This window comes from Papio anubis, chromosome 10, assembly GCF_008728515.1.
Source record: "Papio anubis isolate 15944 chromosome 10, Panubis1.0, whole genome shotgun sequence".
NCBI lineage: Eukaryota > Metazoa > Chordata > Mammalia > Primates > Cercopithecidae > Papio > Papio anubis.
Window position 1 is genome coordinate 60623554 of NC_044985.1, and position 12848 is coordinate 60636401.

The 12848-nt window shown below is 37.1% G+C and overlaps 1 non-coding gene across 1 annotated transcript; it reads right to left on the bottom strand.

Annotated features, from left to right (window-relative positions):
• Positions 1-5271: 5271 nt before the first annotated feature.
• On the bottom strand, positions 5272-5377 carry LOC116269370. Its single transcript, XR_004176831.1, has one exon. It is a non-coding gene; the product is annotated as a U6 spliceosomal RNA (small nuclear RNA).
• Positions 5378-12848: the final 7471 nt, after the last annotated feature.

A 12848-nucleotide genomic window follows, 5' to 3' on the forward strand; every position in this document is an offset into this window, starting at 1 on the left:
CTGCCACTGAAATTATAAATGCAAAAAGAAAGATAACAGTTGTTTTATGAAATTTAAGTTGATTTGCAAAATTTGGTCAAAATCAAATTGCCTTAAAAAAGGAAGTAAGACAGGAATGTTGCTGTTGCAAATCAAAAAGTCCATAGCAGTGATTCTCAAGATTGAGAACTGCTGATTTAACAGAGGTCTGTGCTCAATTTTTAATTATCTCTTAAGTTTTCTATTTCAAAACAAGCAAAAATAGAAACCTAGAAATTACAAAAGCATTATTGATATTTTTTATGCCAGAAAGCCCAAATTGTCAGTCATAATTAAAGAAACAACCTTGCCTACACTTTTTTAAAATGGTGAATGAATGTGTATATGCTTTAAATTTAAAAAAAACCGTTTGAGAAATACATATGTTTTAAAATATATATATATCGTATCATTTATTTCACTGTTTCACACTAGTTATTTCACTGTGGACTGCAGGTCCTCAAGCACTATAACTCCATATACCAAGTGTGAAGCCACATGTTCCCAGATGAGTGAAGACAGCACTGGAACACAGGGTCAGGTTGGCATGGCTGAGCTGGCCCTGGCTTTCCCTCACACTGGGAAGATGGCCAGAAAGCCCGGGAGCCAGTGGCAGGGAGGCAGGGCTAGCATCTCCAAAAGGAGGAGGTTTTTGCCCCATGCTTCTCTCTCCTTGCGGGAGAAAAATCTTTTCCAAAAGTCCCTAACAGACTGCTTTATGTCTCATTGGCAGAACTGTGTCACTTGCTAACCCCTAAACTACTTGCAGGCCAAGAAGAATGGGATCATCATGAATGGCTGGGAATGAATCACGGGCAACCCACACTCAGGGCTTTGATCAGTCCAGTTTCCTCCTCCTAAGGTGAGAGGATGCCCATCCTCACTGAACAAGTAGTTTCCACACATCTGAACAAAATCAGGGTCATTTTAGCTAGGACATAGAGAACTTCTGTGTAGCAGATGACAGCAGTATCCACAAGCACCTGATTTAAACCAACTGCTGGCCTGAGCACACAGCTTAAGAGAGTACATTCATACCCAGTTATTAAAATCATTCTAAAAAGCAGAATTCAATATTGTATTTATGGTATGCAACTAATTTAAATATATATACACATATATGTTTACATATACACATATATGTTTACATATACACATATACTTTTTAAAACTGGAAGAGTATATAAAATATTACTATTTTGTTGGGTTTATGAGTTGGTTTTAATCTTCCTGTAGCTTTTTATATTTTTTCATTTTTTGCAATGCACACATAATCACTTTAATAAACTGAAAAAAACATCATTTTTAATTATTTTGTGAAATAATATATTCATGTCCTCCAATTGTATAGCAATTTTACACACATTTTTTCACTTTTTGCCTATAAAATTGGGATAAGAATAATGCTTCATAAGAAAAATGCAATAATACATGTAAAATGCCAGGAATAGTACCTGGTAGATGATAGAAACTCATTAAATAGTTATTTAATTTCTACTGTTATTATTTCACATTAACTCTCTGACAGTTAGAAAGGAATTACTGTCCTTATTTTATAGACAACCAAGGCTAAGAGAAGTTCAGTGATTTGCTCAAGATCATGCCACTTTCCAAGACCAGTGTTCCTTTCAATTTCACCATCAATGTTCTTCATCCATGGTACAGATTATTTTAAAAAGTTATATTCCTAATTTCCTACCTAAAATTAGAATTTTGTTGAGATAGAGTATTTTAATTAAAAAAACCATAATACAATGTATTTCTTTTCTGTTGTTGAAATTGAAATATAATTCACATACCATAAACTTCACTCTTTTAAAGTATACCATTCAGTGACTTTTTAGTATATTCATGAGGATGCACAACCATCCCTATTACCCAATTTTAGAGCATTTTCACCACTCCAAAAGGAAGCCCCATATCTATCAGCAGTCACTCCCTATCTCCTCTCTCTCAAGCCCCTGGCAATCACTAATCTATTTTCTGTTTCTGTGGTTTATATATTCTAGACATTTCCTATAAATTGAATCATACAATATATGGCTCTCTGTGACTGCTCTTACTTAGCATAATGTTTTAAAACCTCATTCATGTTGTAGCATGCATCCACACTTCATTCCTTTCTATGGCTGAACAATATTCCATTGTATGGATATACCACATTTTATTTAGCTATTCATCAACTATATGCTAAATTTATAGGGATAGCAATTTGACAGTTAATAAATAAACCAGTATATGAATCAGCAAAATGCAGTAAACCAGTAAAATAACTAAATAAAATGACAAGTCACCAAAAAACAAATCAATAAGATTCAGCTTGTCTCATCCATCCAGGATTTTTTAACTTTTTATTTGCAACAGTGCCTGAAAACTCTAAACACTGTTCACCTTAAATAATAAAGCATCAGACATACTTCTATTAAAAATTAGAAATATACGTTTTTCACCTTATCTTGGAATGATTTTTTGTTTACTTTCTGTTAACTTACCAGAGACCAAAATATTTCATTCTTTCCAGAATCTTTTGTGCCTCAACTCATCTGCAAGTCTTTTAGCCTAGAGTCCCTCAACTATAAACTATAAAACATGTGCATCTCTGATACAGATAAGGTGCCAGAGAAGGTTTTCCCTTCCCTGGGGCTTTGAGATCCATGCTTACTTTTTTCTATAGACAGATTTTTAAATAGATGACCATTGGGATCCTGTCCAACTCCAGGAGTCTACGATTCTAGTTTTATGTTTGTGTTTGTAGTCATCACCACCCTCATCCTAATTCCATTCAAGTCAGAGAATGTAGATGTGACTAAACTTCTTGTGGCTCTGGTGGCAGGAGGAAATGAAACAAAAGGACAGTGGTACCAGATGCATCCTATTATAGCAACCCCAAAGATTTATATAGCACTTCCCAATTTACAAAGCACATTCCCCATGCTATTTCTCATACAGTGCCCCAGGGTAGCCCCTTGAGTAGGTCAGGCATTTTATCAAGCAGACATCGAAATTTAGGAACTGGTCCAAGTTTATGGACAAATGACAGATCTGGGGCTCCTGCCTCCCAATGCCTGTTCATTTCATTGTCTTACTAAGCACCCACTACCAATGGCACTGCGGCTGTGGAGAGTGAGCAGCTGAAAGGCAAGCATTGATGCCCAGCAGGTACTTACAGCGTTCACAAGGCTGACTTCACCGACATGCCTGTGCCAAATGGGAATAAAGAGAAGGGACTCAGAAATAAAGCAACAGTCAGAGGAGCAAGCAAAACAATGTCCAAGTGCAGCCAAGGCCAATGCCTCCTGGACTATGTGGAAAAGAATACTCCGCACTACAAGCCCCTCACTTACTGAACGCTTCCAAGAAATGAGGGCTTTCATACTGCCTATGGAAAGTCATTTAGAGTTGGCACCGTCCATTCAATTTCAGACCTTTCCACCAGAACATTGCTTGGTGACATAGTGGTCTTCACCCTGAGCTTCTACAATTGTATGTTAAGTTGTTATTAAGGACCTGTGGACAGAGAAGGCACACCACCACAGGTAAGCTGTATGTAAAATAAGCAAACTTCCTTCCTCACATTTCAATCTATTTCAACATTCATCAGGTCCTTCAAAATTTTTGCCAGACACCAAAACCTACATTTTGCCCCCACTTTTCTAACACCATTCCTTCATATACATCAGCTATGCACATACCAAGTGTTTGCATATAATCCTTCACTGCATCCCCGCTGTGAAGCAGGCATTATTCTCCCCATTTTACAGATAAGCATACTGGGCTCAGAAACATAATTTGCCCAAGCTACTTGTGGGTAGATCTGTCATTTAAACTCAGGTCTCTGTTGTTCCAAACCTATTTTCTTTCTGCTAAATTGCAATACCTCTAACTTGTTAGAATTTCAGGTAAAACCTTGAAATTCTAAAATATATATATTATATACATATTATATATATTATATATATATTATAAATATATTATATATATATTATAAATATATTATATATATATAAACTTTTTCAAAATTAAAAGATTTTGCTCTTCAGAAAAAAATCCTGTTTGGAAAGGCAAGCCAGATTACAATAATAGATATGCAGTTGAAATACATAATACATTTTGAAGAAGTTTTTATTAGTATAAACTTGTGAGCATTCAAATTCCTACATATACTTACTATAAAGTCAATGAATAATGAAGCATTCTTGATAAACACAGTTGCAACAGACATGTTAACTCCTGCCTCCAACTGATTGCTATATTTTGTTTAGATTGCATAGAATTGAGACTATCATAATTCACATACATTAACAGATGCAAATAGTAATAGTTTTCTAACAGCAGTTTGTGATGTCAAGCCACACCTTGATAAAACAGATGACAAAAAAAAAAAAAAGCTTTATTCTGTTTGCACTGAAAACCCAGTTTACCTGCTTGCACAAATTGACATGTTAATTATTCACAGTGTGTTAAAAGTTGGTATGTGTCACATTTTGGTGTGCATGTTGTATTTTTTAACTTTTAAGTTTGGGGTACATGTGCAGGTTTTTTACATAGGTAAACTCATGTCATAGGAGTTTGTTGTACAGATTATTTTATCACCCAGGTATTAAGCCTAATATACAGTTTTTTTTTTTTCTGCTCCTCGCCTGTTCCCAGCCTCCACCCTCAAGTAGGCCTCAGTGTCTCTTGTTCCCCTCTTTGTGCCCATGAGTTCTCAATCACTTCACTTCCATTCATAAGTGAGAAAATGCAGTATTTTGTTTTCTGTTCCTGCGTTAGTTTGCTAAGGATAATGGCCTCCAGCTCCATCCATGTTCCCACAAAAGACACGATCTCATTCTTTTTTATGGCTGCATAGTATTCTATGGTATATATGTGCCACATACTTCATCCAATCTGTCACTGATGAGCATTTAGTTTGATTCCATGTCTTTGCTATTCTGAATAGTGCTGCAATGAACATTCACATGCATGTGTCTTTACGGTAGAATGATTTACATTCTTCTGGGTATTAACTGAGTAACGGGATTGCTAGGTCGAATGGTAGTTCTTCTTTTAGCTCTTTCAGGAATTGCCACATTGCTTTTTCCACAATGGCTGAATTAATTTATACTCCCACCAACAGTGTATAAGTGCTCCCTTTTCTCCGCATCTGTTATTTTTTGACTTTTTAATCATAGCCATTCTGACTGGCGTGAGATGGTATTTCATTGTGGCTTTGATGTGCATTTATCTAACAATCAGTAATATTGAGCTTTTAAAAATACGGAATGCTTCACGAATTCCATGTCATTCTTGCACAGGGGACATGCTAATCTTCTCTGTATTATTCCAATTTTAGTATATGTGCTGCTGAAGCAAGCACACGTGTTTGTAATTTTTGTAGTCATTTAAAATATATTTAATATTTTTAATGAATTCTTCCCAAATTGATTTGTAAATTCAATGCAATCTCAATCAAAATCCTAGTAAGTTTCTTTGAAGAAATTGAAAAGCAGATGCTAAAATGTATATGGAAATGGAAAGGACCTAGAATTGCCAAAACAACTAGAAAAAGAATAATAAGGTTAAAGGATTTATTACCCTACTTAATTCTAAGACTTACAAAAAAGCTACGATCATCAAGACAGTGTGTCTCTGAGGCAAGGATAGACCTATAGATTCAAGGAACAGAACAGAGAGTCCAGAAATAAATCCAAAGTTATATGGTTGATTTTTGACAAAGATGTGAACATAACTAAATGGGAAAATCAGTAAAATAGTGCTGCAAAAACTAAATACCTAGAGGGGAAAAAAACAACCTTACAACATATTTTTAAAACTAACACAAAATACGTCATAGGCCTAAACAGTAAGAGCTAACACTATTACATTTCTGGAAGAAAATATAAGAGAAAATGTTTGTGACACTAGTTAGGAAAGACATTTTTAAACAGGACACAAAAAATACAACTCATAAAGAAAAATACTTACAAACTTTTTCAAAATTAAAAGCTTTTGTTCTTAAAAAACTAGCCGTGCATAGTGGCGGGCGCCTGTAGTCCCAGCTACTCTGGAGGCTGAGGCAGGAGAATGGCGTGAACCCGGGGGGCGGAGTTTGCAGTGAGCCGAGATCGTGCCACCGCACTCCAGCCTGAGCGACTGAGCAACACTCCGTCTCAAACAAAAAGAAAAAAAAAACAAAAAACCTTTTGTTCTTCAGAAAAAAAACTGTCAAGAAAGACAAGCCAAACTGAAATAATAGATATGCAAAACATATCTGACAAAAAGGCTTGTATCCAGAATATATAAAAGATACTTACAACTTAAGAAGGCAAGAGCCCAATAAAATGGGGAAAAGATTTGAAGAGACTCTTTACAAAAGAAGTTATACAAATTCCAATAAGCACATGAAAAGATGCTCTACATTTTTGTAGATGTAGGCAAATGTAGGCAAAACCTACATTTTGCCCCCACTTTTCTAACACCATTCCTTCATATACATCAGCTATGCACATATCAAGTGTTTGCATATAAATTATGAGGGAAATGTCAATTAAAACCATAATGAGCTACTTACTACGTACTTGAGAATATCAAGGATGGGTGAAGAGGTGGGGCAACTAGAACTCTCATACATTGACTGTGTGAAAGTAGAAAATGGTATTATTTCTTATACAGTTAAACATACACAAGCCATGTGACCCAGCAATCTTTATCCTAGATATTTACCCAAGAGAGATAAAGATGTGTCCACACAAAACTTTTACATCAATGTTTATAGCAGCATTATTCATAATCGTCAAAACTGAAAGCAACCCAAGTATCTATTAACTAGTGAATAGATAAACAAATTGTGGTATATCCAGTGGAGTATTACTCACCACTAAAAGAACAAAACATTAGTACACTCAACAACATAGGTGAATCTCAAAAATATTATGCTAAGGGAAAAAAGTTAAACACAAAGGGCTACATACTATGATTCTGTCTATGTGGATTTCTAGGAAAGGCAAAACCATAGCAACAAAAAGCAGATCAGTAGTTGCTTGGCTGTGGCCAAGAGTTGGGGGAATATATTGACTGTAGGGGCACAAGGGAACTTCTAGGATGATGGAACTGTTCTAACTTGATCATGGCAATGGTTATACAGCTATATACAATTAGCAAAATTCATTAAACTATTCACTTAGAATTTTATCTTATGTGAAATATATCTCAATAAAATTATGGGGAATGGATTTTTTAAACATGCTAGGGATTTGTTTTTCTTTTTAAGGGATTTCTTTTGGGGAAAAAAAAAAGTCCTAGAATAAGAACAGAAGCATGTTCTCTTCTGAGAAATAATCCTTAGAAAATAGAAGTTAAGCCAAAATATGTAACATTACCTATGTCTTTTAAAACTTTTGTTGTCCCTCTAATTTCCATCTTAAGAAAAATTAGAAATAAATCAATTACACTTTAAATACTTTCGGTAGAGTTGAATATGTACAGGACTGCTGAATATTAAATAGGTTCCCAGACAAACTCTTCACAACAGGAGACCTTTCCATTTGACCATAGCCCTTAAGGCATTTAAAGACAAGTGAGAAACAGACTGTTTTGGTTCGTTGGTTTGGTTTTTTTTTTTCTTTTTTCTTTTTTCATTGCTTAGCTTTTTCATCATGCTTTCCTACCACCAGAAATCATATTTATGACTCATCAGTCAACACCCAGTGTCAGATAATTAGACATTAACATACTTCACTTGTACTGTGATGAAAATGATATCACAACTCGCAAGGGATCCCCTTGAAGATGAAACTGAAAGAAATGGTGGCCACATGTTGTTTCAAACCTGTATTCATTACACCTCCTGACTGCATGTCATGCGAAAGGGGCCAAACAGATGTGTAAAAAATAGCTGTTTAACAGGGGGGAAAATACTGTAAAATTGTTTATGGCAGGACAGTGGGTTCTTATAGGCAAAGTAAATTACAAATAGATTTCTCAATTACTTTTTAAAGCCTGGTATTTGATTCTTATATAACAGTCAAAAAATCAATTTTGCATGGAATTTATGTGAATGCCTCATTATTAATAAAACAGCGGTTGGCGGCTGCTACTTCCTCCCCACAACAGCAGCACGCAGTGGGGAAGCATTCACATGCCAGGCTGTGCAATTCTTTTTCTTTTTATCCTCTGGTTCAGCATCAGAAAAAAGAAAAGGAAGAGATGAATCCCAAGCAAATTTTAGGCATGGGCTTCTGGCAGCACCTATTTCATGGGGGCCTGCGGGTACCCTGAGGGTACTTGGTGATGGGTGCTGAGAGAAGTCCTCACCCTATTCCCTGCTCATATTGTACCTCGAAGTTCTTTTTCAAAAAAACTAAATGTATAATTAAGCAAATAACTCTAGTTGTTGAAAAAGTCATTGAGCTCTATCTTTCGCTCTATCCTTAGCATATCCCACCTCAGTACTAGAGTCTACCGACCCAATGAATTGATTTAAAAGGACTGGCCAGTGGCAATTTTCCCCAAATTGTTTTATTTCTCCAAAATAAAATTATTAATTTTGAAAATAACTTGCTCCTGACCCAAACATTCTAAGAACATAAAAAGCATAATTCTCATTCAACGAACAGGAAAATTGAATTTCACTAATGTCCACACTCTGCTCCCTACATTGCACTTGATTCATCAAACCATGAACACTCCCCATTGCCCAAATGAAGAGTGTAGTGTGGTGAGAAAACCTAGCTTTTCTGGTTAGCCCTCCCTAACCAACTGGATGACTTTAAACAGTTATATCACTGTTTTAGTCCATGTCTGTTAACTGGTGAAATAAGAGAGTTTTCAAAATTATCTGAGGTTTCCTTGAGCTAAGACTTGGCAATGAGAAGAAATCATTGTATTCCCATTACATGTGAAAAGCAAAAAAAGAGAATTCTATGTTTGGCCAGCAACATGGAGAAATGCTAATCTTCAGAGGTTAAATTCAGCTAAGCAGTAGCTACCTGCTATTTCTCCTATTGGGTGCATGCCTCAAAAATGCTAATGGGGGAAATGGCAGGGCGATACACTGAGTACTTACAGCATGTTTCCAGAAACTGATTTATTCTTGATTTGAATCTCTACTCCATGCATAATTACACCTGGTAACTGCGGGCAAGCTGTGGGCAACACTCCTGCCCCCTTAGCATTTGTGTCAGCAGTTAATTAGGAATGCAGTACTAACAGTCTTTAAACCAACCCCAAAAAGCTGTAGTAAAATCTAGTTTAACAAACAGACATGCATATCTCCTTGTAGATACAGAATACCAAGAGTTTACTTACCAATGAAAATTCAAGGTAGGTAAGATCTGATCCACAGGTTTGTTTGCTTTTGGGTTTTTTGAGACAGATTCTCGCTCTGTTGCCCAGGTTGGAGTGTAGTGACATGATCTCGGCTCACTGCAACCTTTGCCTCCCGGGTTCAAACAATTCTCCTGCCTCAGCCTCCTGAGTAACTGGGACTACGGACGTGCACTACCATGCCTGGCTAATTTTTATATTTTTAGTAGAGACAGCGTTTTGCCGTGTTGGCCAGGCTGGTCTCGAACTCCTGATCTCAAGTGATCCAAAGTGCTGGGATTACAGGTGTGAGCCACCACACCCAGCCCCTACAGGTTTGTTTTTAAGAATTGGATTTGATATACTATTGAGAAGCAAAGTGGCTTAAATATATCAATTTATTGCAGAGTTTTTAAAAACAATGACTTTTTCTTTTATTCTTCTGCTAATTATTTACATGATTAATCTGACTTAACATATATTCATTGAGAATCACACAGTTGATCCAACTAAAATTAGTATTATTTTAGGGACAAGAATGAAGGATACATTTTTTTTCTCTTAAGTCAAATTCACATTTGGGTTTTGTTGTGCATGTACTGCTAATAAATGCAAAGAGAAGCTTGTTCACCATGGTTGATTGCATAACAGGCCCCCATGCTGTACCCCTACCTATAGCCACGCCCTTTGCCCTTTGACTTTGCAATTGCTTTCACTACAGAGGCAAATCTGTTTTCCATCTAGACTTGGACACATGACTTGCTTGGGCCAATAGAATGAGATGGATCGGACAGATGTTCCAGCTCCAGGCCCAGGCCTTGAGGTCCCGGTTTCTGCTTATTCTCTCCTATTTCTGCCATTACCATGAAGAGGACCTGCCTGTGTTACCAGTGGGTCCCAGGAAAAGGAGGACAGATGTGTGGAACAAAGCACAGTCACTCCACACAAGCCCAAACTAGGTGAACCAGTACTCAGACTCAAGAGGGAGTTTAGGCAATAAGATACAGAAAAAAAACTCGTCCTTGCAGATATAGAAGAAAACCCGTCTACTGTTGCATGTCACTGAGATGCTGTGACTGTTCACTATGTGCCAATTTTAGAGCAACAGGTTACTAGCATACTGACCTTTTCAAATACTACCTGATACTTATGATGATGCCAATGTTGCCAAATCTCCTCCAAAAAAGTGACCATCTGTCTTTTCCCATCTTTATGAACATAAGTGCTAGACTGATTCCAAGTTACAGTTGTATTCTTTTGGGTGAACAATCTTCCTCATGTTCTCTCAGCATTTTAGGTGAGAAGTTGTCCAATTTTGGTATGTCCAGAATCACCTACAGGGCTCTTAAAACACATATTGCTGGGCCCCAACCTCCAAGAGTTCCTGATTCAATCCATCTGGGATCAGCCTGGGCCTGAGAATGTGCATTTCTCACATGTGCCTGGGTGGTGCTGTTGCTGCTTCTAGGACCACACTGTGAGAAACCACTCGCTTATTAGGCCAGGAAAGGTTAAGCACAATGTTGTTGGTTCACATACCCATCTGTGTTTTCCCAAGGCACATTTTCCATCACCTTCTCCAGCTGACCAATAAATGAATGGGGCCAGAGCCAAGATTCCACAGCCTTCCAGATGAGTTCCCTCTGGAAGAGGCAGTCTCTGCTGCAAACGGCAGAGTTACCAATCCACACAGCAGGGATTCAGCATCACCCTTTGCCCTGAACTTACAGTTATCCCAATAGTTTGGGAAACTTCCTGGCTTGCACCCAAGATACCCTGATTGAGGAGGTTAAAAGAAAGTTCACAGTTCTCAGTGTCCACCTGAAAGCATTTGTTCATAAATTCTTCATCTTAGGATTCACGGGTTTTACTGTCAGGGAAAAATCTTCACCCCATCTATTTAAATGTGTGCAATCAATTTCCCTCTCAAATCCCTACGGCAGGTATTCTCATTTCTTCCCACTCGCTGTGCAGTGATACCCCACTGGGAAAGCAGAACAGCTTTTGCTCATGGTGAAGCTCAACTCTGCCTGGTTTTTTTTTTTTTTCCCCCAATGCTTTAAGTTAAATTTGAACTCAGACACTTGCACATGGCTCCTCAGTATTAGCAAGAGTTGGCAGGAATCTGGGTCCTCTGAGCAATCTTTATTTTCAGTGCTGCCTCAGAAAATTACACCAAATTAAAAAGTTGCCCCTTGAAATTTAACGTTTTTAAGATGCAATAGGGAAATAGTAAGCAATTATAATGAACTAACCAGCCTGCTTTACCTTTCACATTCTCTTTTTTTTTCCTTTTTTTCTTTTCAATAAAGCATGGTTTTCATCTGCTAACTGCTTCACTATTCTAACTCAATGGTTGTGCTTTGAAGAAGGGTAGGGTTGCCCTAGAGGTGTGTGAGCACTGGTCCAGGGGTCTAGGGAATGTTGCTTGTAGTCTGGGGTAGTGGGAATATTTCCAATCTGTTTTATGGAAGTAGTTTGACTCTATTTTGAGAATCTTTTTATTTTACAAAGAATTTTCATAAGAAACTTGGTACTTAATTACTGTCAAGCACTATTTTGCCCATAATCAAGTTGTATACTATTTGACATGTTTAAAGCGTTGTTTTCATGCAATAGATATGTATCAAGCACGTACTATGGGCAGGAATTGTGCCACGCAATTTAGATACAAAGATGAAAATATCCTCTCTTTGTTTTCAAAGTGCTTGTAACTCTTTTGATGAAACAGATACCAAAATGAATAATTATTCCTGCCTTCATTCAACACATACTGTGCCTGTTATGTTCTAGGCACAGTGCTTACTGTACGGTATAGCACAAACAATAAAAAGGGTAGACTTGGTTCCTGCTCAATGTGTAATCTTGTAAGAAAGTCAGATAGTTACCCCCAAAAAGTGTGATAAATGTTATGTCATCAGACAACCATGTGGCAAGAGCATGAGGCAGGAGATCTTGTCTATGAAGTTCAGAGACAGCTTTAGGAAGAAGTAACAAGTTAAAATCTGAAAATACAAAAGAGGAAGCTGAGAAAGGAGGAAGGTAGAAGAAAAAGCTCTATACGGGCTCAAAGTTTGGAGAGGATTGATACTGAATTGAATAAAAAATTGAGAAAACTTCAGTTTGATGAGAAAGCATGAAGGAGGGATCTATAAGAGACGAGAATGAAAAGACAGGAGCGGGGCATATTTCGGGGTTTGGACTTAATCCTAATGGTGATGTACAGTCATTTAAAGGTTTCACCCAGAAGAGTGACATGAGGTTTGGGTTTAAGTGCAGTACTTTAGGGTACAAGTTAATAGTACAGTCACTCCTCATTATTTAGATTCCATGCAAAGTTTCCTATTCACTAACATTTATTTGTTACCCCCAAATCAATACTCATGGCACTTTCAAGATCTTTTGACAAAAAGTTTAAGTTGTCCAGAAAGAAACTTTTCAGTAGAAATTGAACAAGGTGACAGTCTGCCTTTGTGTCTCCAGTCTCATACTGTAAAGTGTTCTTTTTGTGGTCTGTTTAGTACCACATTTCTTCACATTTTTGT